The sequence below is a fragment of the Pipistrellus hanaki genome, assembly GCF_964339955.1.
Source record: "Pipistrellus hanaki genome assembly, chromosome: 8".
Classification (NCBI taxonomy): domain Eukaryota; kingdom Metazoa; phylum Chordata; class Mammalia; order Chiroptera; family Vespertilionidae; genus Pipistrellus; species Pipistrellus hanaki.
Genome location: NC_140510.1, coordinates 29,378,006 through 29,403,164, shown reverse-complemented (window position 1 = coordinate 29,403,164; position 25,159 = coordinate 29,378,006). Strand labels below are relative to the sequence as shown.

At 39.7% G+C, this 25,159-nt stretch overlaps 1 pseudogene across 1 annotated transcript; it reads left to right on the top strand.

Moving 5' to 3' along the window:
• The first annotated feature begins 23,292 nt into the window (after positions 1-23,292).
• Positions 23,293-23,649, top strand: LOC311626961 (cytochrome c oxidase subunit 6B1-like; annotated as a pseudogene). Its single transcript has one exon. The product of its transcript is annotated as a cytochrome c oxidase subunit 6B1-like (transcript).
• Positions 23,650-25,159: the final 1,510 nt, after the last annotated feature.

Below are 25,159 nucleotides of genomic sequence, written 5' to 3'. Positions count from 1 at the left end.
TCCCTTCCTCTCTGAAGTCAATAATATATATATATTTAAAGATATAAAATGTGGCCCTAGCTGGTTTTGCTCAGTGGATAGAGCATTGACCTGTGGACTTGAAGGGTCCCAGGTTTGATTCCTGTCAAGGACATATGCTGGGGTTGTGGGCTCGATCCCCAGTGTGGAGCATGCAAGAGGCAGCTGATCAATGATTCTCTCATTATTGATGTTTCTGTCTCTCTCATTCCCTCTCCCTTCCTCTATGAAATCAATAAAACCATATTTTTTTAAAAAAAGAAAAAGGATATAAAATGTTTATCAAATGCTTTACACAATTATTTATTTTACCCATTCTTTGCTGCATGGGTAATGTGTAAAGTAAGTTTCAAGAGCCCAGTTTTACAGATAGGAAAACTGAAGTGTAGAGAAGTGAAATAACCAACCCAAGGGGATGTGCCTATTAGCATATTTATATTCTCATGGCTGGTGTGAGCCTAAGCTGATTAAGATGGTTCCTGGGACCATCTTTCTATGTGACTGAGATCAACAATGTGATTCCTGGCGCCAAGCAAGCCTTCAGGGAGCTTGAGCATGTTTTTTAGGTACTGTTACTCAGGCTGGTGGAATGTATAACAGAGAAAATGATATCTCAGATGCTTATGCATGTCACACACTCTGGTTATTTAAGGGTTTGTAACAGAATCCTACACCAACAGGATTTGGCATACATATGGCAAAACAAATCTAATCTTGGCTGGACCCTAAAACTCCCTGTCAGTTGAGAATGGAGGAATTCTCCCAAAGAACTCTGGTGACAGAATCTTTGCCCTGTTTAGGAACGCTTGAAGATTCTCTTGAGCCAAAGTCTCCACATCCTGCTAAGTCTGACTGTCCCAGGCAGTAAAAGACACACACACACACACACACACACACACACACACACACACACATCATCGCTTCAAGTCTCACTTTAGAGTTTTTTCTTTCCTTATGGACTCTCTCAAAAGATTCCAAGGAGTCCAAGAAGGCTGGAACTGCTCCACATCTACAGAAATATGTGGAGAAAATTTGATTATCACAATAACGGATGGGCACAGCTGGCATTCACTAGCATTTACTTCTGGCATGCAGGATCAGAGTTGCTAAATGTCCCCCAATGTTTGCACAAAACAAATTGTCCCTCCCAGAGATCAACATTCTCCATGAAGGAGCACTGCACTAGAGTTTCCCTACCTACCTTTCTTTCTTTCCCTTCTTTTCTCAATGCCCTAGTCCCAACCCCCACCCAACAGCTCATTTCAGCAAATGCCTATGGAAGAAGATAGGAAACGGGTTAATTTACCACTTTAAAAAGATAACTTACCATTCTGGGTTTTGACCTCTTTAGACCCACGTCCTCCTAGTTTCTTGGCTTATTGGGAACTCTGTTTTTTGCTCAACCTGCTGAATACTCTTTATTGGCAACTATTCAGAAGGCCACTGCTTGAAAATTTCAGCCCTTGGGGTTGATTTTTCTGCCAAAAACAGCAGTTGTTGAAGTCTGCTACACATTGCTAGGTCATCCATAAGGGTTCCTCCTTTTTTCCAATATGGAAAGCATTTGTTCTGCCAAAGCCATGCCTACCCCCAGCACAGAAGTTGACAGGATTCCATTTGCTTCTAGCAGGGGGAGAACTGACCCCTATAAATTACATTCTTTAATAATGACTTGGCTGAGAGATCTCTGGCATAATCCCAAATCTTTCTCTCTCTAGACTCACATATGTTAGATGAGGGGGAGAAAGGAAGGAAAAAAAGCAATTGGGAATGGTTTCTCAGAATTTGACTTGAGCATCTGGGTTAATGTGATGCTCCTTATTAAGATGAAAAAAAAAAAAAAAAGTCTGGAAAAAGGAACACCTGGGGATAAGCTTTGGCCTTAAGTTTGAGAAGCCTCCTGGACATCTATAAGAGGATGTTAAGATGGCAGTTGAGTGTATGAGTTAAGATTCTAAGAGTGGCCCAGCCGGTGTGGCTCAGTGGTTGAGCATCAACTTATGAATCAAGAGATCATGGTTCAATTCCTGTTCAGGGCACATGCCCAGGTTGGGGGCTTGATCTTCAGTGGAGTCATGCAGGAGGCAGCCAATCAATGATGCTCTCATCATGATGTTTCTATCTCTCTTTCCCTCTCCTTTCCTTTCTGAAGTCAATAAAACATATTTTTTTAAAAGATGCCAAAAGAGGCCCGGATTGGAAGTATAAATTTAGGAGATATGTGCAGGTTTAAGTCCAGAGAATTGGAAACAGTAACTTAGAGTATGAATATAGAAACAAAAGGCACTCCAGGAGCTCCAACTAAATATGCAATAATTAACAGGTTCTTAGTCTGGTGACTAGTAATAATAGGCAGACGGTCTAGTTATGATGCTAAAATTAATAATTGAAGTGTCAACTTTTTTATCCCATTGTTCTTCTCCAAATATGAACTGAAGAGTGAGATATGCATGTTGTTAAGATTGTAGGTGATTTTTAAGTTCTCCTTATCCTTTTCTATATTGTTCAAATTCTTTATAATAAGCATATAACAATTCTATAATGAGAAAAACACAACAAATATTTTAAATAATGATAGCCCATTTATTATACACAGCTCATTGCAAAGTGATCATAAGCCTATGCACATCCCACTGCATTGTAAATTAAACACAGTGTAAGGGCAGGCATTTCTTCTGTAATATTTAAAAAATTATGCCTATAAATTTTTAAGTTTTCAAAAACTAGAATAATGGATGCCTTGGTAAAGTGATAAGATGAAGCTGTCAGTATAGCATTTTGGACATAATAGTCACATAATTTATTAAATAAAGAAAAGGTCACAGCTAAAAGTCACCCTATAAGAGCCTACCAGTTAGCTTGAGCAGTAGTTTACAATCATATTCCTTATGTCTTTGTATGTCTTCCAACTCCCTAAATGAAGAGGGATAACAAAAATGCAATCGGGGAAATAATTCTTGGCCACAACTCACATTCCAAAGGAAAAAATAACAACAACAAAATACCCAAGCAAAACCATCAAACCACATCCTGGTAAAAACCTTTAATGTGCTGCTGGGGCATCATCTGGTCCCCATCATTACCAGCTGTGACTTGCACAACCGGGAAAGGCCAGACTTCAGCAATAGGAACTAAAATAAAAGGCCCGTGACGAGGCTTTGAAGTTGAATGTGTTTAGCAGCATTTGTCACCGAGGTGGTGATGGGGGAATTATAAGAAGGGACAGACTGGGTTGGTATAAGACAGAGTTGCTAGTTCCTATTTACAAAAATCTGAGGTAACTCTTCAAATCCAGATAGAAATTGCAACTTTCAAGTCTTTCACCACAGCCTTCAGTTTTTCAACTGGTAGATGTAAGAAGCCCACTTTGAACAAATTACATGTGAGTGCTTGGGGAGAAGGGACAACATATCTGAAGCACCTTATATCAAATGTGGAGAAATGACTAAATACTCTGAAAATAATATCAGCAAACTTAATCCAAATACCAAATTATCACAGCTGTAGTCATTGGTTCTTAGAGCACATTCAAACAAACACTAGTTCCTGGAGATGTAAGTGTGTCATCAAATAAGTTAATCAAGATATGCTTCTCACAGCTGAAATATTAAGACTTGCTGTGAGTCTCTCAGAGGAGTGAAATAGAAGGAATATCTCCCTCAGTTCTTTATTTATGAAACTTTTTCATGCAGAGCATCACAGAAGAGCTATGTTCCAAAGAACACACTTGCTAAATCCTTCATGGTAGAGATTAGGATTCATTCACATAAAATTAATCAAGAAAGAACTTTGTAGAAGTTGGAGTAGAGTTTCTAATGAGAGAAATAAATAAATTGATGAAGAAGTGAAATGAAGGCATGTTACACTAAAGGACCATGCAAAGGCTCAGAGGTGAACTTGTTTGCCAAGCTTGAGAACAATCTACGCATATTAAAGAGGCACAGATTCCAAAGTAGGCTTGGTTGAGTGAGCTTTCTATAAGAATATGGTGGGAAATAAGTCAGATAACTAGAAAAGTCAACCAGCATTATAAATTGTAATTATTATGAGGTCAATGAGAAGATAGTGGGTGAATCTTGAATAAGCTACTAATCATTTTTTAAAATACATTTTTATTGATTTCAGAGAGAAAGGAAGAGGAAGAGAGAGATAGAAACATCAATTATGAAAGAGAATCATCCATTGGCTGTCTCTTGCATGTCCCACACTGGGGATCAAGCCCACAAACCAGGCATATGCCTTGATGGGGAATTGAACCATAACATCCTGGTCCATAGGTTGATGCTCAACCACTGAGCCATGCCAGCCAGGCAAGAATCTACTAATACTATAGATGACATATCACAGAGAAGAATTCCTAAATTGGTTTTGTAAAATTACTAGAGGCCTGGTGCACGAAATTCATGCATGGGGGTGGAGGGGTCACCTCAGCCCAACCTGCATCCTCTCCAATCCAGGACCCCTTGGGAGATGTCCAACTGCTGGCTTAAGCCCGATCCCAGAGATTGGGCCTAACATGGCAGTCAGATATCCCTCTCATAATTTGGGACCTCTGACTTTTAATTGTTCACCTTCCTGCCTGCCTGATCACCTCTAACTGCCCCCACCCCACCACCGCCAGCCTGGTCACCCCCTGGCCTTGTCACCCCCTACTGCTACTCCTGCCAGCCTGGTCACCCCACTCAACCTGCTATTCAGTCATTTGGTCATCTCTCACTAACCCCCTGCCAGCCTTGTCACTCCACGACACAGCCTGCTGTCTAGTAGTCCCTTCAGTTTTTTCAGTAAGGACAGCCCCTGGCTTTTTATATATTGGGATTGTTCTGAATAATTCAAGAGTTGCCACAAATTTATAATGACTTAAATATTTCAAAGCTGGCATATACTTACAGAGGTTTTATCAATTTCTCTCTTTTATAAAGTTTTACTTGTCCCTTGTAAGTCTGGATGCTTTATAAGACAAATTAACAGTACTATTTAATATATCTATTCCTTCCAGAATCTAGAATTTCACCCTATGGAAGAAATTCTTCCAATTATAATCCTATCCTCACAAGACATTATCAAAATGCTGATTCATACTGACTAAACAAGCTGCATATTAATTACTCATATCAATGTCAGTATGTTTATTATGTATTGCTCTTTCCAAGGGAGAAAAAGATAAGGAGATGTTGATGCTCTCAGGGCATTTAATTAAAATGCTTGATGCAGCAAAATTAAGTTACTTTTGCCCTTTAAATGAATTATGTAGAACAAACTTGTGAGAATTATAGTGGAACTGAAGGCTTCACTATTTGGAAATAGAAGTACATTTTTGGTCTGCTTTCTGAAGTGTGTGTGTGTGTGTGTGTGTGTGTGTGTGTGTGTGTGTGTCTCAAATCTACACAAGTTATGTTATGGTTTCTCCATGGCCCAGGCCTCTAGTTACTCACCACATACCTCCTTGCCTTACTAGGACAGGTTTTACTAATGTCTGAGGCAACAAAGAGAACCTGACATAGCAGGAACTCATCTTGGACTTGGGCTATGTTTGTCTGCTGCAAGTCTAATGTTAATAAACTGTATCATGCACTATTTAAATAGTGCTATGTACAGGATCCAGCTGGTCAGAAGTACTTAAATGGTAAGTGTTCAGATGATGAAATTATAATTTTGAAAAGGATGAAGATCAGAATGAAAATGAAGTTGATACTATTGCTTTCTGGTGACTTGGAGGGACAGTGCTTACCAAAGCGTCTCAGCTTGATGCCAAGGAGTTCCTTGAAAGCAGAACTTGAGCCACACTTCCTCCTGGAGCTTAGGCCATTCTGGGTATAACTAGGGTTTCTGGATGGAGACTGAGAAGTGTATTTGTAGGGAACTTATGCTGAGGGAAGAATGAAGATAATGAGCTGATCATATAATAAAGGCTTAATCATAACAGTGGACTAGAGATTCCAGATATATCATTGTAAACACTTTCAGAACTGCCCCTGTTCCAGATTCGTGGATACATGTATGTCAAGGAAGGGAGAGGGAGCTATAATTATTAAAATAATTATTTCTACTAAATTGTATAATACATCTCTTGTGATCCTAGGCAAATACATCTCTTGTGAACTTTAGGCAAAGGGAAGAGAACCTATCTCCTTCCTCAGCTCCTATTTCTCCTCATTCCCTTGACACATACCCCAGGAGGTATGGTAAGAAGGAGGCCCAGGTCTTCTTTGGTGAATCAGTCCATCTGCTAACAGTGCTGAGTAGAGACACAAGAGGCACTGAAATGGCCACTGAAGACACATGGAGAAGGGGCACCCAAAGACCAGGAGAGGGTATGCAGAGCCATGTCAGGGAGACACCATGCACAGACAAGCAATGGGAGGACCAAAGTACCCAGTGCTGCTAGATGTGTCAAGGGTAAAACTGCTTGTGAGCACATTTAAGGTACCCCATAAAGAGTCCCAGAAATATTGATGGAAAGGCTGGAAAGTAGGCTGAAAATCCTTTGCCAACAGATGAGCAGGGCAGGCAAAACAGATAGAATTTGAGTATTACTCTTAATGTGGCCTCTTGTGTTCTTCTAGCCAATAAGTCTGGGGAGAAATGTGTGGTATATATGAATATGGGGAGAGGTCCCCCTGTCTATTTTCTAAATGCAAACTTTTATCCTAGGAGAAAATTTGGGGACTCAAAACAGCTGGTTAAATATACCAAGTTTCTCTTTTTCATTCCTTTTTCAAGCATCAAAGCAAAGCATGGTGAGGAATGATCAAACTAGGCAAGAGAAGTAGATTAGAGAGAAAAGAAGCAGAGAGAGGCAGCCTATGGGTCAAGGAGCACCTACCATGTATTGGACTCTTGGTTGATTTCTTTCCTGGCCATTGTTTAATCAATGTTAAAAAAAAAAAAAAGGCAAATATTATTATTGCCATTTTACAGCAAATAGCTAGCTGAGTTTAATAAAGCTAAAGTAACTTATCCAAGAACACACAGCTGCCAAGTGTTCAAGCACAGTTTTCATGACCTCAAAGCCCAGGCCTGCCCTTCCCCCCAAGTATGAGCAAGTTGACCTGCAGGGGCACAGGAGGACATTAAAATTCAAATCTCTATTTCTTTTTGAACTATGCTTGTCAGTAGGGCCATTTTAGTCCAGACCAAGTAGGGACACACCATACACAGTCCACAAGGTATTCTGAAGGAAGAAGGGTTGACCGAGGGGGTGACAGTAGCCTCCTCACTGATTTGCTAGGTTTTTTTGTTTGTTTGTTTGTTTGTTTTTTATTTTTTACAGAGAGGAAGAAAGAGAGATAGAGAGTTAGAAACATCAATGAGAGAGAATCATCGACCAGCTGCCTCTTGCACATCTCCTACTGGGGATGTGCCCGCAACCAATGTACATGCCCTTGACCAGAATCAAACCCGGAATCAGTCCGCAGGCCAAAGCTCTATCCACTGAGCCAAACCGGTTTCAGCTGATTTGCTAGTTTTTAGTGTATTATGATGTGCTGTAGATTATGAGGCCCAGATAAGTCCCTTATATTACCTGTTTTTAACTAATATACCTCAAAGACTAGACTAATGGGTTCAAAATATCCCTCCAAAGAAGTGGGAAATTGATGACAATGCTAATAATGTAAGCTCTTGTGAATGGCACAGCATGAGCTCTTTGTTAGCCATGAAACCAGACAGACACAAGGATAACACAATGGGTTCTGACTCAAAGTCAGGCAAAAAAAAAAAAACAATAAAAACTCAAGCTTACTTGACATATGGCTTGATATCCAAATTGTAAACATTTCATCAGTGAATGTTAGTTATTTGCATATACTGTGCTTTGGGGGGTGTTTTTATTCAGCTATGCATATTATTAAACCCAAATATAACTACAAAGAAGCCAATATGTACTAGTAAATCCTATTTCAAATGTTAAATAAATGATTTCAAAAGTAATGAGCACTTTGTAATTGGTTCAGTACTAATAAGTTTAGTGCTTCATGTGGAACAAAATAATTTTGTCAATAATAAATATACAATTTAAAATATTAAATGTTACAACTTTATCTCACCTTTAAACTTTTATTTATAAGTATGTAACTTATAAACAAATAAGTTTATTTTTATTTATGAGGATTCAGATACAAAAAGTCAAATAAAGTATGTTATAAAAACATTTTTTTCTGGCTTTTGCACTATATATTAAAGTGTAGTGAATATTGTGTGGTAAATAAAAAATTGTTGCCTGGCTGGCATGTCTGAGTGGTTGAGCATCCACCTATGAACCAGGGAGTCACAGTTCTATTCCCAATCAGGGAACATGCCTGGGTTGCAGGCTCAATCACTAGTAGGGGGTGTGCAGGAAGCAGCCAATTAATGATTCTCTCTTATCGTTGATGCTTCTATCTGTCTCTCTCTCTCCCTTCTTCTCTGATATAAATAAAAATATATTTTTAAAAATTAAGAGTTCTTAAAAATATTTTAAAATTAATAAGTAGAAGAATAAATACCACACTGAAAAGAAGTATACGTCAAAGGATGTTTGGGGAAAGAGAGAGGCCTTAATTTAAATAAAAGGATAGAAGTCATCAGAGAGTGACCATACATCACCTTTAGACTTAACTTACTTTTATCATCCCAACATCTGTTCTAGAAGGGGCTGTTTTCACTGTCAAAGTTATCTGGTTTAGATGACATATTTTATGGTCACCTTAATTATAAAGGAAACATTTTAAATTTTCAACTTCTCCATATTGCCATATTTCTCTCCTTTTTTACCCTGGACTCAAACTATGAAATTTGAAGTCAGAATGATCTGAATATGAATTCTGGTTCTGTCCCACTATATTGCCCAAGTCATTAGCCTCTCTGAACCTGATTTTATTGTCTACCAACTGGAAATGATGATACCTCGCTCAGGTTGATTATCACTAAGAGTTATTAAGAATATGTTCATGTAGTTTTTGTTTGCTTTTTATTATAGCTGAAGTTCTCAACTGCCGTAAATGAGAACTCAGTGAGCTGACTGTGCTCTAATCCACATTAACTTGCAATAGAATCAAAAGTGCTTTGAAAGTCACTTTTGATGTAGCATTTACTTTTCATGTAATTGAGTCTAGAGTCTTCAGGGCAAGTCTTCATCTGTTTTTAAAAGAACTCAAAAATAAAAAGCCCCCCAAAATGAAAAACAAATGTATTGAGAAATTTTCTGGACTGTGCTCAAGATCTGACTTATTTCCCCATCATTTAAATTGAGTATTTTTTTCTAATCCATTTACATAATATGTAAATAAAAGGAAGACAAGTGTGAAAGAATGTAAATGTTGGCACTCCTCCCAAATGCCTGAGGAGGAAGCAAGGGTCCAGCCTGAGGAGAGATACCTTTACCCTCCTTCAGAGCTGAGAAGAGAGATGTTTGGTAGCTGCCAGGCAATGGGTGTGGGGGAAAGATGGGGTGGTTCTGAAGAGCCTTCAGGGGACCCTTACAAATAAGAGTCCTCTTTTAACACCTGCCAAACCATGGCACATGACACCCTCACAGAAGTGTGCACTGGGAAAAGCAATGCTCCCTCTTCCATCTCACCTTGCCCACATTCCAGACTCCATAGGTATGCGGAGGCAGAGATTTGAACCACTAGCTTAGAAAAACAGCCAAACTCATCACCACTCCTCAATCACAGACTTTCCACCCGCAACCCGCAACAATACCAAACTGAAGAAAGAGAAGACAACTCAACTTAAAATCAAGTTGGGAGTTTTGACAATTACAGGGGACTGTGCATTATACTTATCTGAGTATGTGTGTTATGTCTGGTCACTCAGAGAGATTAGGAAAGTCAAATGGCTGCCTAAGTTTTCACCCAGGAACAGGGCTGCCTCAGGAAGAAAAAAACTAGAGTCCCTGGGAGACAGAAATGAAATGTGTAACTGGTTCAGGAACCTCAGTTACTTCCCAGTGCAGCCTTACACTGGCTCCCCAGATCACACAGGCGCCCCTCTTCTCACTGAGACGCTGGCCCTGGACTGGCCCACAAGCTGCAAGTGAATCTTTTAAGTTCGATGCGAAAATGAACTATCTTTAGGCTTAAGAAGTCCACTGTGAGAGACATGGGGAAGGTGCATAATGTGGGGACTCCAGGCCCAGAATGCTGGGTTTTCATCTTAGTCAACACTGTAAGCCAAGGCATGAAAGAAGAATCGCTATGTTGACTGGAATTTAAAGGGTAGCAGGAGGAAGAATTATGGCAAGTGGGGTGAGGACAGGAATTCCAGGAGAAGGAGCAGAGACAAGGGATGTTATAATTGGCATTAAAGGCTTCTACTACCAGGAGGCCCTACTGCCTCCCAACACCCCAACACAATCCAAACCTCTGCCCTGCCACTGCCAAGCACGCATTTGTAGATAAGCAGCAGTGAAATTAGCTGGAGACAAAAAAGAAACCCTTTCTTTAGTTATGGCCTGAGAAGTTACAATTTTATCTCACATGGGTCTTTGAGGAGCAGAAGAAAGTGGTACTGAAAAGTTTCTGTGCTCTGATAAGAGGTCAGGCAACTATAGACATGATGTTAGCCTCCATTCAGAGAGGAACTGTTCCCAGTGATTTATGGGCCAAATTCCTAGGGTGGGGGAGGCAACAGCCCCAGCACCTCAGACCAAAGGAGACAGTGCTTTATAATCTACTGAACAAACGATAGTCAAATTGCAGAAAACACACAACTGCAGAGATAAAAGTGCACTCCCCCGGGCCAGGAAATTGTAGAGCATTTATCCAGGAAGTTTAAGAATGAAAGCATTTGCCTGAGCCTGCTCCCTATAGTTATCTTTTTTGTTCTCCTTTTTCTGTCAGCATATCTCATTTCTTATCTTACGGACATTTTTTATAATCAATCTCTATGGAGGTGAGACAGTATTTTATATGTATAACATATATAATAATACTAACATATATTAGTTTAAATACTGAAAAGTTATCATGTTTCTAAATAGTGGTGCCCTTTCCATCTGAAGAAAACAAAAACCCCTTAATCCATAAAGCTTTAATTAACCAAAATACAGAGAACATGGTGGTAAGACAAAAATTTTAAGGTCGTGGCTAAGAATAAATCATCCTGATTTTTACATAGCTTCTGAGAAACTTTCCACAACTGCTTTTGTAAAATGGAAAGCACTATTTTTCTCCTCATTAAATTTAAGACTTAATGAAATATGAAAGGGTCACCTTTGCTTTTAAATTTCAATGTATATCGATCAATACATGATTCCTTAAATCATCTCCCTACATTCATTTTTGCAAGTTTTCATATTGACAGCATGGGTAATAAGTAATAATTATGCAGTGATTTTTAATGTTTAAAAGATTAGAATCTACTTAGAATATAAGGCCCCTTAGCCGGTCCTAAACAGCCATTCTTAAACACCATCGTTTTGATAATTTTTCTAAGTATTGACTGAAAAAATTCTTAAATTTAGTCTAGTTTGTTTATTTTCATAGTTGACTATATTAAAAAAAAATCACCTCAAATGGTGGTTGACCATTTTTATTAGGTAGATACTGTATCAATAGCATTAGATACAACAGATCACAAAATTCTCACAACCACCTCTGAGATTGGCGGCATATTTGTACATAGGGGGAAACTCAGAACCACCCCAGAAGACCCTCCCACCCACCATCCCACATATTCCTATGAAAAGACTGGAATGTGAAGTGGTAAGGAGTCCTACAGAACCAAGGAGGCCCCAGTGCCTCACAGAGATGCCCAGCAGCTCCTCTCAGCCTGGTTCTAGAAGGTGTCATGCGGTTAGAGCAGCTGTGACAGTACCCAGGTGGTCTCCTTGGCAGGTCACCAAGACCCAGAAGAAAGATGAACTCACTTGTCCTCCCCGCTGTTAAGACAAACACTGTGCTCCTTTGCTGTGGGCTTTTTCTTCACATCCTATAATATCCAAGAGTTCAAGTTGACTTCTTTTACAGTTGGTCATTTTACAACACTTAGAGAGAGAAATTCCTGAGCATAAATAAAGTGTGCTTAATGCAGTAAGCATGAGCCCTTCAAAATATGTGAAGACCTAAGCTTTGTTTGATTACCTCTATGATTTAATTATGTGTCTCCAAAAAAAAGGATATGTTGAAGACCTAAGCCCCATTGCTTCAGAATGTGACTGTTTAAAAAAGAGAGTATTTATAGAAGTAACCAAGTTTAATATGAGGTCATGGGGTTGGGTGGATCCTGGTCCAACATAACTGGTGTCTTGTAGAAAGGGGAAATTTGGACACAGACAAACACAGAGGAAAGATGATGTGAGAATGTACATGGAGAAGCCATATGAAGATGGAGAGTGGGAGTGGCACATCTAAAGTCAAGGAATGCTTAAGACTGCTAGCTGACCACCAAAACTAGGAAGTGACAGGAAGGAGCATGGCCCTCAGACACCTTCAATTCAGAATTCTAGCTTCTGTTACTGGTCAGGAGCTCTCTGGTAGAAGTGGACTTTTTGGGGTGCCACGGGAATAAAAATTTTCTGAGGACTCCACAGGAGGATGAGGTATTGTGGGAAAATTTTAGTTTTGTGGAACTAAATTCCTGAGTTTCAAAGGCCCTATCTCCCTGCATCCCACCATGGAAAAAGTCCCATTTTGTCTTCAGCAGAGTTAGAATCAATGCCCCTGCCCATTCTATGTTTGCACAGTGCAGTCCAGCATCTGGCTAGCTGAGCTTGTGTTCTCAGCTGTAGTCCATTGTGTGTGGGGTCCACATGACTATGGCCCATGTAGCTTCTAGGCCCACATAGTGGGCTAACGTGGGTTATGGAGCAAGAGAGTGTAAAGAAGCGGGAGTGAAGCAAGAGGAACAAGTGAGAGAGAATTCATTTGTCTGGAGATTACGTATTCCCAGGTTTTCAAAGGAAAATTATATATTCCACCTTCCCAGCCAATGATCTTTGTTCCCAGGTTAGACTGACAGGACAAGCAAGCACCTTTCCTATATCATTGTCATTCTGAAACCATACAGTCAATGGGTCCAGGCTGTCTGTCACTATTTGAGCCATTTAAGCAGAGACAGGATTGAAACATATATGAGCATTTATTCCAATAATGCCTGCAGTGAGCAGAAAATCACTTACAAAAATCTGTTCTCCTCCCCCCCCCACCCCCCCATAAGCCAGAAGCTTATATTGGGTAGAAGGACAAAGACTAAATGGAGAAGTAGGCAAAAGGGATAAGAATGGGTATGCAAAAGGGGTGGTTTATCGGCAATGTGGTCTGGGGGTTTGCAAAGGCCTAGGGTATGCAAATAAAATAGGAATTTTTAGGGGTGAAATCGGCAGGTTTAGGGAATTTTTAAAATGAAGGGGGTCTGTGGGAAAAACCACAGGGCTACAGAGTTGCAAAAGGGTACATTTCCATAAGACAAGGGAGCAGGGTGCCAGCAGAAGTCACATTTCCATAAGATAAGGGAGCTGAGAGTAGCAAGATGTCTATATTTGCAAAATAAAGAAGGAGGAAGAAAGTCCAGAGGGAATAGGAGAACAGTGAGGGAAGAGGGCCTCACATGTCCCATGAGAGGTTTGACCTTTTGAGCCCAGGAGTTGCTATAGTGACCAAATCAAAGGGGAATATCAAGGCACAAAAACTGCAGCCTTTATAAACCGGGGGAGAGGGGGCGGAGCAGGAGGCAAGGAACTCGGTGGGACTCTTTCCCTCTCCCCATGTGGAAGTCTATACCTCCTGTTCTTCAATAAATTTCTACCTTTACTATAGCATCTTCCATCCATGGTTTCATTCTTCAACTCTGATAGACAAAGAGCCCAGGACAAGCCCTCCTGCACAGGGGGAAACCACGTGTTCCAGTCCAAAAATCTTTATCATAAAGGACCAAGGGTTTGCCAAGGGCTAGCACCTCTGGTTTCTGCAACAAGGTTGTTAATCTTTCCATGGTAATAGGCAGCTCCCAAATGTAGAGGATGGACCAAATTTCCAGGTAAGCTCCCAGGTCCTGCATGTAACTCCTGGCCAGGTGAGAATGTGCTTTCTTTAATCAGAACAAAACAACCATGGTTAACAGAGCATGATTAACATTTTTTATAATTATAGCTAGTCCCCAATATTCTATTTTTGCCCCTAACAATTCTAATTTCACTGTGCATCATCCACTTCCCTTCCCCCAGTGATTTTCAGGGAATGAAGTTTCCAGGGGTGGTGTAAAGTTGCATCTTCCTGGTGAAGATGCCCGGATACCTTGCAATGTCTGCCTTCCCTCTGCTTTCTTCCTATTAATATTAACAAACTAGCTGGTCATGAAGATAACAGAACTGTGGACCAATTTCTATTGTTTTAAGCCACTCAGTTTGTATTATTTTGTTATGGCAGTCCTTAGCACCCTAATACATTAACCCAGTGGTTGGCAAGCTCATTAGTCAACAGAGCCAAATATCAACAGTACAACAATTGAAATTTCTTTTGAGAGCCAAATTTTTTAAACTTAAACTATATAGGTAGATACATTGTTATTAACTTAATTAGGGTACTCCTAAGCTGGCCTTTGCTAAAAACTCAAGGGGCCGAAGAGCTGCAAGTTGCTCACCAGCCACAGTTTGCCAACCAGTGCATTAACCAAACTTTTCTGGATTTCCCTTTTTCCCTCCCGACTACTTTTGCTGCAGTTAAATAGCTGTTCTGATTTTCTCTTTTAGTAAATTATTTGTTCTCGGCTCCAGAGATGGAATTTAATCTTTAGTCCCATTGCTACTGCAAATGAAGCTATAAAAAAGAGTTTCACTATTAAATGATGTCCTCATTCTATGTTGCAGGTCATAAGGAAGTTTAGTGATAAGACCCACAGACCCTGGCTCCTAGAATGCCTTGGTGTTATAGCTTTCTATACAAAAGGCAATTCTCCCTACCCACCCTTCAAAGGAATGAGAGTTTGAATGACAAAAGGCTATCATTATGTGCTTGACAACTCAGCCTCTGTCAATAGCATCTTTCATCTGCAGATCTGCTTGTCACAACATCCAGTGGAAAGCTAGGGCTATCTCTGGGCTTCAGGGATACTTTCAGCAGCAATAACATCCATCTCCAGGTTGTAAGCCATATGCCCATAGGCATGTCAGATTTTCCAGCTACACATAAATCTATGGATGTATGCAGGGCCCTGTTTCCATCCTTTCTAATAATATTGGTGAAAATGTAATTCTCTGTAGGATAGAGGATGAAAGCAATCTTACAACCTTTAGTTATAGTGAGCTTTTTGAAAACTGATTATTTCAATATATTTCTCTAGGTAAAAATATTTATTGTAATGTAGCCCTGTCTGGTTTGGCTCAGTGGATAGAGTGTCAGACTGTGGAGTGAATGGTCCCGGGTTCATTTCTATCAAGGGCAGATGCCCTGATTATGGACTTGTCCCCAGTAGGGGGTATGCAGGAGGCAGCTGATCAATGATTCTCTCTCATCATTGATGTTCCTATCTCTCCCTTTCCTTTCCTCTCTGAAATAAATAAAAATATTTTAAATATATATATTTATTGTAAGACCTCTCTTAGGATGCTTATCAAACCATCCATCTACTTATTTGTTTATTAATAAATAAAATAAATAGCAACCATTTATTAAGGTCTTACTATGTACCAGGTATTGAAACAGGAATTTTAGGGAAATGTAGGCAGGCTTAGGGAATTTTTAGAATTGGGGTCCAAGTAAAAACACAGGGTTACAGACTGGGAGAAGATACATTTCTATAACATAAGGAAGCCAGGTGCAGTTAAATTTCCATAAGACAAGGGACTAGAAGTAGCCAAAAAGGTTTTATATTTACAAAATAAAGGAGGAAGAATGCCCAGAGGGGATGGGAGGACAATGAGGAAGGAAGGCCTCAGGAGTTACTATAGTAACCAATTCAAAAGGGAATATTGACCAATCAGAGGAGATATCAGGGCACAGGAACTGCAGCCTTTATAAACCATGGAAACAGGAAGTTGGTGGGACTCTTTCCCCCTCCCCATGTGGGAGTCTGTACTTGTTCTTCAATAAATCTCCACCTTTAGCCTCTGGGACAACCTTAAGCGTACCAACATCCAAATTATTGGGGTGCCAGAGAGAGAGAACAAAATATTGAAAACCTATTAGAAGAAATAATGACAGAAAACTTTCCCTACCTCATGAGAGAAATAGACTTACAAGTCCAGGAAGTGCACAGAACCCCAAACAAGAGGAATCCAAGGAGGAACACACCAAGACACATCATGATTAAAATGCCAAAGGCAAAAAAACAAAGAGAGAATCATGAAAGCAGCAAGAGAAAAACAGTTAGTTACCTCAAGAGAGCACCCATACAACTGTCAGCTGATTTCTCAACAGAAACTATATAGGCCAGAAGGGAGTGGCAAGAAATATTCAAAGTGATGAACAGCAAGAACCTACAATCAAGATTACTCTAACCAGCAAAGCTATCATTTAGAATTGAAGATCAGACAAGAAAAAGCTAAAGAAGTTAAGCTCTACCAAACCAGGATTATATGAAATGCTGAAGGGTATTCTTTAAGAAGAGAAAGAAGAAGAAAAAAGTAAAGATAAAAATTATGAACAATAAAATAACAACAAATACCTATCAACAAGTGAATCTAAAAATCAAGTGAATAAAAAATCTGATGAACAGAATAAACTGATGAATATAATAGAATCAGGGGCATAGAATAGGAATGGACTGACAATTCTCAGGGGAAAGGAGGTGTGAGGGGTGCAGGAAGAGATTGAACAAAATCTTACACCTATGGATGAAGACAGTGGCAGGGTGTAGGGGTGAGTAAGGGCATGGGGTGGGGTGGGGAATCAGATGGAAGGGAGCTATGGGGGAAAAAATAGGAACATCTGTAATAATCTAAACAATAAAGATTTATATAAATAAACAAACAAATAAATAAATAAATCTCCTTTACTACCATCTGTCTGTGGATTCATTCTTGGACTCCAATGGATAAAGAATATGGGATCCAGTCCAAAAATTCCCAATAAGCACTGTGCTGGGTACTTTATCACATCCTATGCCTCATGACAACCACAGAAAGTACACATTATTATTAGTTCATTTATAAATAAGACTGAAAGCAAAATTCAGTCTAACCAAGGATCCACATCCAAGTTTACAGAATCAATACTGGAAACCAAATCTCTGACTTTAGAGCACACCCTCTTAACTCCTCAGTTATTCGGCCTCAATTGAAGGCTCATTACGTGTCAGCTATTGTCCTGAGAACAAGAGAGAGAAAAAAATGTTTTCCCTATGGCTATATTTCTTGTGGTCAAGAACTTATAGTTTAAGGAGAGAAAAATGATAAGTAAGCACCTCATTATAATTAAGTCTGAAAATCACAGAAATGTAGTTAGTTGTTTATGCTGCTGTATAGCTCATATCAAAATCTCTTAATACATAATGACAAGGCCCTCCCTCTATAGTATTTACTTAAAAAAAAAAAAAAAAAAAAAAAAAAAAAAGATCTTCAGGGGAATATTCTAAGTGAAGGAAAGGAAATAAGATAATTATTTCAATATGAATAAGATTATTTCAAATATATATATATCACATGCTGACTTAAGACTCATATTGAGATACTGTAGAAGTACAGCTGATTTACCCTGCGTCAGCAAACCTAAGGAACCATCATAAAGTCATAGACACGATGTGGCAAGATTGGCCTTCCCCTTTTCTCCTCGCCAAAGCTGCCTGGATGAGAACTTGGCATCTTTCCTCTCTTGCCTTCCTCTCTTTCAGGCAAATTTCAAATCTATCAGGAGTCCCTTTGCTGCTGTCCTATAAGAAAGCATCTGCTGTAGCCCAGAACAGCAAGCATTTCCAACATTTAAGTTTTAATCAAATCTCGACTTGTCTTTGGCCTGATTTCTTCAAGCTCCCTAAGGCTGGGGTTATGGTTAAGTGCTGCCTTATCCAATTATCACTTGTATGCAACCTCGTGGCATTTTGTAGCTGAAAGAGACCTTAGAGATCATTTCCTAGAACCTGCTCATTACCCTGCAACCCCTCAGCATTTCTGTAATTAGTTTGTTCTGTTTAATTTGGATTTATCCAGCTGTTGCTTCAGAGTACACTTAAAAATTTTTCCTCCATGCATTTTCTCTCCCAACTAAATTACAAGATCCCCCAGAACAAGGAATGTATAAGTTTTAAGTATCTTTGTTTTGACTGCTCTTTCCAATTATTTTAATATAGTGAGTGCTCAGTAAAAGTTGTCAAGTGGATAACTCAAAATACAAAAAGTAGGATAAATGGTCGGTATGTTTAGAAGTAGGATAAATGATCAGTATTTTTTTGTACTTGGGTTATTCTATAGTTGATAGTCTTATGATATTAATGCCCATTAAATACCTATTTTTATGTAACTTTAGACTTTTGGTTATGGGTAAAAGAAACCTACTCATGATTAAATAAGAAAAGATACAAATTATTATGAGGTTAAAAGAACAGGAATTAAGCTGTGTTGCAGGACAGGGCCTCTGACACCATCAGTAACAACATCCCACTTTTCATCCCTGCTCCCTTTACACATACCCTTTATTCATCTCCAGCTCTATATTTCTTCCTTCTTCCCCCCCCATCCCCCCACCCCCGGCTCTATATTTCTATCTCTCCATCAGATAACCATAAGAGGAAACACAAGGTAGCCAACAGGTCCCTTGTTTACACGTTGCAGGTGCAGCTTTCAAAAAATCAACTGAATATTTTTTTTTTTTTATTCCAATTTCATACTTCCTAAGGAAGGGACCCTGATAGACCTGACTTGAATCTTCTGTCAACCTCTTGACTATGATCAGAGAAGCAGGATCATGTGATGTCCTCCTCATTTCCACTCTAAGGAGGAGAGAAGTTGATAAGAGAGATTGCTCAGAAAAATTTAAAACACACACATAACAGACTTTGACAGAAAGAAGATCAATGGGAATCTGTTATAATTTCAATGCCCATAACTCAGGTTCTTTAAATTCTGACTCACAGAATAAAGTCCCAACAGCTTACCTCTTACATATAGAAGGGCTCAAATGTTAATTATTATTATAAATTTACGTAGAAATAACTAATTAGTAAAGGAGTACAAATGATGACAGCCATAGAGGATGATCAGAAGATTTTTATCTTTGATGTGTCTCAGTATTTTATACATTTATTTCATATCTAAATATTTTATTTATTTAAATACCTCTAAATTCTGCATTGTGAATTTTTTTTTTTCTCTTTGAAAGTAGTTGGTTGCTTAAGGGATAATTTAATTATCTTGTAGAACCATAAGTCTACTCTTGGAAGAATTACTAAATTCTCCAGAGAACTGGGAAATTTCAGTGGTACAGATACAACCACAGAGCAAGATATGTTAGATTGCTATCATGGTGTAACACAAAGAAACATTCACTGTAAAATTTCAAGGCCCCATGAGCAATAGTTTTATAAAAGCCCCATGAAAATATTCCAAAACTAAATAACAATTCCAGGCAAATTCAAGGATTTTTCTCTAACTTAGTTCCACATATTTAACATAATAAATTCCACAAAGTGGCTCAGAGAGGAAATGACAAGTGCACAAGAGCCATTGTTCTTTCAGTGTGCAAAAGTTTAGAATGAGAAATAAACTATTCTTTGTGAGTGAGGCCAGGACAATAGACACATGTGGGAAACAGCTCAATGTAGCTGAGTGAGTGTTCTGAGGCAAGTTATTCCCTGTAAATAGCATGACCAAACCTAAGGGTTCCAAATCTTCCTTTCCTACTGAGACATGTATCTGTCCATTCATTATTTGGAGCAGGTCTGATTGACTGTGGGCCCCTCAAATCATGCATAATATAAAGAGACTCGCTTCCCTTAGGCTTCCAGATTGTCAGGAGAGGCCATCCAGGGCACGCTGGCATTAAAATCCAAATAGTGGCTGAACAATAAAATGTGTTACAATTCGATCCAGTCTGGGGAGTCAAGGTCTCATTATACAAGCCCTGAGGGCTGAGAAGAGGCAGGAGAACAATAATGGAAACGTGCGTTGCCATGGTGTCCCTGCTGCATCCCCTGATTTCACAGGAGTGGGACTGAGTCTCTTTAAACCAATTTGGTGGCAACCGTCTTCCGATTACTTTTCACAGAAGTCAGACCAACAGTGAGTGCTCCTGCATCCCGCACGAATCATTAAAAGCTCTTGCTATTCAGGTTTCCTATGTGATCTTTTCCCAATCCTGGAATGGAGTTGCTTATTATCTCTGAGAGAGAGAGCAGCAGTTTTACCATTAAGTACATGGAGTTATGATGTGTGATTATTTAGAGAAAGAAGGGAGCACAATCAGGAGAATGGAGTCATGCATTGTGAATAAGATCTTATCCTCGCTCCATTACCAGATTACAGGGTAACTTTCAGAAAACTCCTAAATTGGCTGAGACCTCAACTTCTTCATCTTATCTATGATATTATTGATTAAAAGATGCATAACTATATTATTTATGATGAAGAAAGAAGAGCCATGGCCATTATAGCTATAATATGCCTCTGAATATAAAATTCATCCTGATTGCAGAGATGTTAAAATATGAAGAAAAAAAAATATATAACAACTACATTTTAGAATCAGTGTTAATGTATAATTGAGAATTGGAGGTTTAGCAAAACTGGTGTTTCTGAAAGTGGTCCTCCCTGGTTGCTTGCTTTTTTCAAGAATTGACTACTTAAATTGCTTACTTTCCTTCTTTTAATAGTTGTGCTTTCTGAAAAAGAGAGAGAGAGAGAGAGAGAGAGAGAGAGAGAGAGAGAGAGAGAGAGAGAGAAAAGCAGGCTTGTTCAGCAGTTGTAGAGTTCCTCTGAATCAATCACATTACTGAAAGTTGAATTCCTCACCTATTCTAAACAAAAACCCAAAGTCCCAAAGTCAGGAATTTGCAAAAGGTCAACACTCACTCCTTATTTACCAATCAGCCTCAAAACGCTTTTCCTCATACCAGAATCCCCTTCTTATCAGATTCTCTTCCCTCTTTCCCTTCTCCCTTTTTTCTTTCCTTCCTTCTTCCCACCCATCAATAATTATTAAACACCTACTCTGTGCTTGATAAGTAGCCAGATCCTCTGCTAAGTGCTCCAATACAACAGTGCATAAAGTAGGCACAGTCTGAGCCATAGCAGTCATTAGGAAACAAGTTCACTGTGAGTGGAAGATGGCCATGGGAAAGGCAATTGCAATGCAGCATAATGGGAGTACACACACAATTCATACCTGTCAGATCTGGGAAGGAGGTGACATCAGAACGGAGTATGCCAATGTATATAATAAATTCCCTCATACCATGGAATTGAGTGCTCTGGTTAACTGAATTCCAGTCAACTAAAATAACTCTGAAATGGTTTGACCTACACATTTTCTATCCCCTCCTTCCAATGCCCCATAATCTAATCTTATGTTGTACTTCTTGCCAGATGACCTTTTGCTCTAGCCAATCCGACCTTACACCCACTCAACAGATCCTCTTCCTCTGTGCTCCAAACCTTTGCTCAGTCAACTCTTTCAGTTGCTTAATGTGCATTCCAAGTTCTTTCACCAACTACATCTATGACTTACTCAGCACCTATTATGCATCTCAGCCCAGTTTTCTCTGGAGAGAACTGTGATGCAGAGAAATTTACTAGTAGCAACTAGTCTGAGGTCACACAGTCAATAAGTAGCCAAGCAGCATTCAAATCAGGACAATATGTTCCCAAAGTCCCTTCCCTTTCTACCAAGCCACACTCGCCCATCGTAGCCAGAGCCCTTCTTCATTTCAAGGCCAAGCTCAAATCTTACCATCCCCAGGAGGTTTCCCTCTGATAGTTGCAGCCTGTACTGTTCTTGTTACAGAAGAATGGAGAAGAACCAAGCAACGCTTAGAGAGCTGGGGTTACATTTATTATTATTATTATTATTACGTGCAGGCGCAGAGAAAAATGTCTCTAGAACTCTGGGCAAAGTCACATAGGAAGTTTCCTGTATTTATACCTTTTTACCCTCTTTGTCTCCCAAGTATGGGGTTTCCCAGTCCCCTTTGCAAGTTCTTAAAGAACTCCTATGTGCTGGGGTTTTGAAAATTCAACCAAAGGCTTAGCCTGGTGCCGGCACTGATAACTTCATCTGGTGAAGGTTTAATGGCCTCTCCAAGATGGGAGTAGTCTTATTTTCCTTATTATTTAAGCAAGCAAGCAAGCATTTACAGAAGCCAAATAGCAGGGGTAAAATTTCAAACAGCAATTTTTATAAAGACTAGAGGCCCAGTGCAGGAAATTTGTGCTTAGGGGCAGGGCAAGGGGGGTGTTCCTCAGCCCAGCCTGTACCCTATCCAATCTGGGACCCCTCCAGGGATGTCTGACTGCCTATTTAGGCCCAATCCCTAAACTGGCAGTTGAACATCTCTCTCACAGTCCAGGACTGCTGGCTCCCAACCACTCACTGCCTGCCTGATTGCCCCTTACTGCTTCTGCCTGCCAGTCTGGTCACCCCTAACTTCCCTCCCCTGCTGGCCTGGTTGTCCCCAACTGCCCTGCAAGCTATTGTGAGACAGCCATCTTTGACCACATGGGGGAGGACATCTTTTGTGTTGGAGTGACAGTCAATTTGCATATTATCTCTTTATTATACAGGATAAGTGCTTCAATATTACTTTTCCTAATTTTTCTGTGTGTATTCACATAAATTTGTTATAGACCATGTCATTGTTTCTAAATATGCATACATATTTTTCAACAAAAGTGTAAACAACTCGCAGGAATTGTACTTTACATCTCTTTGGGATTTGGGATTATCAATGCATAACAGGTAGCAAGCTTCCCTTTATTGCAGGTTGAAGACCAGGATGCTAGCTATCGGAGGAAACTCCTTTGCTAGGTTCCAGGTAAGAGTCACTTTTAGTGATGCTGGACTACAGACGCAGTGAACAAAAAAAAAGGGGTCTATGTAATAACCCTGACAAGCACAGGGAGACCACCTGGCAGGCCTGACAAGCTCCATGACCAAAAGGAACCTCAGGGTGATGGTGTGATCAAAATTTCTACTTGCTCAGGTCATAGTGTGTAGTCACATCCCAGGCCTATGGCTTCCTCAGCAAAGGTAAGTCTTTTATAGTAAGTGAGCCCTGTCCATTGTTTTTATGCATCTAGGATAACATAGCTTTGAAATGTCAGAGTGATTTTCTTTTTCTAACCCTAGAAGATACAATCGCAGGCACCAGGTATGAGATCACCAGAGCAGTTCTCTTTGCTGAGGTCACGCTGAGCTGCGAACGGCTTCAGGGGCGTCTTTAGGAATCAGCAGCATGGCAGAAGACATCAAGACCAAAATCAAGAACTACTGGACTGCTCCTTTTGACAGCCGCTTCCCCAACCAGAACCAGACCAGGAACTGCTGGCAGAACTACCTGGACTTCCACTGCTGTGAGAAGACAATGACTGCTAAAGGGGGTGATGTCTCATATGTGAATGGTACCGGCGTGTGTACAAGTCCCTGTGCCCCACATCCTGGGTTTTGGCCTGGGATGACCGCTGGGCAGCAGGCACATTTCCTGAGAAGATCTGAACTGGGCATCTTCCATCCTTCTCCCAGTGAGGTTGAAGGGGGGCCTGGGTACATCTCACCCTAGAATCCTGAATCATGGCTTACCGTATTTTCCGGCGTATAAGACGACCCCCTAATTTTACAGTTAAAACATAGGTTTAGGCCTATATTCGCTATATAAGACTACCCCCCACTTCCGAGGCAACACCAGTTCTTTTTTTAATAGACCGCCTCTCTAATTCTGGCCAATCTGAGCAGGCTTTTTTTCGTTTCAAAAGTTGTCTTATACGCCGGAAAATATGGTAATTAATAATAAATACTTGTTGGAAAATGTTTAAAAAAAAATTAAAAAAAAAAAGATAATAAGAGCACAAGATCACACAATGCCTCATTGTTATCTTGTTCCCCAATAACCACATCTATATGCTGCAAATGTTAATTATTAACTATCCTGCACCCACTAGCGTAAAAAAAAGTATGTGTTTCTCAGTTTTGCCTTTTACCCAATCCTAGAGATTTCCCTGCTTTGCTCTCCTTAATCTACTGTTAATGGATTTCAAGCACCTTCTTTACATCTTCCTCTTTGATTCAATTGTACTAAATACGCTACAAAACTGCCATTCTCTGAAGCATTTCATTTGAGACATGGCTCCGAGCATAAGTCACATGTTTGGATCAAATAAACTCATAAAACTTCAGGTTTGGATGTTTCTTACATGGACAAAGCTCTCAGAGATACAAACAAGACCACTTTTGCTCTTAATTTAGCTCTCCTTCCAGGCAGGGTCATGAACTCAGTGAGTATCCACTGTAAATGGGAAATGAACAAAAATTAAGGATACAAAAGGTTTTGTGAGCTTTGAACTGCCTCCCAGAGCAGCCAGACCAGAAATGTATCTCTTTTTTAATGCAAATCAAATGCCATTGTAGGTGAGTCATTAGATTTTTTTTCCTCTAAAATTTCTCAGGTCATGAATTCTCAAGTGGCTCCGAGCTGACATATATTATTGGCTTTTATTCTTCCCCATACCTAAGTCACTCCCAGGGTGTTCACAAGGCACTTAAAGAAGCGCATTCACCCCACCAGGCTGCCAATTGATCATTTAGTGCTTTATTGCATAACGTATTACCAGAAAGAGGGGAAAGCACAGAGTGGAATTTGATTCCTTATCATTATTTGCCTGACATATAGCACTTTTCTCCAGGCTCTGTGCGGAGAATATTTAACAAGCCACATTAACTCCCAGGCATCTAGAATTGTATTGCTGAAAACAAAGAAAGCAGAAAAGTTAGATGTGGGATAAGGGAAGATCTGACTCAGAGAGGGGGAAAAAGGCAGATAAAAGCAAAATCAAGTCTCAAAGTGCAGTGTGGTGGCATCCAACAGTCCACAAAACAAAACTGTCCAAACAGTTTCACTTTCCCATGTGCTTTGGCCAAAGGTCAGTGTTAAACTGAGTAAGGGACAATTTTGGCTAGAAAATAAAATCAGCAGTATTTCTACTTTGTCATGAAAGTATTAAAAGTTGAAGACAGTGAAGCATAAGAGAATCTTTATGTAGACCCCAAGTAGAAAGTCTATTATTGAGTTATGCTGATATAAA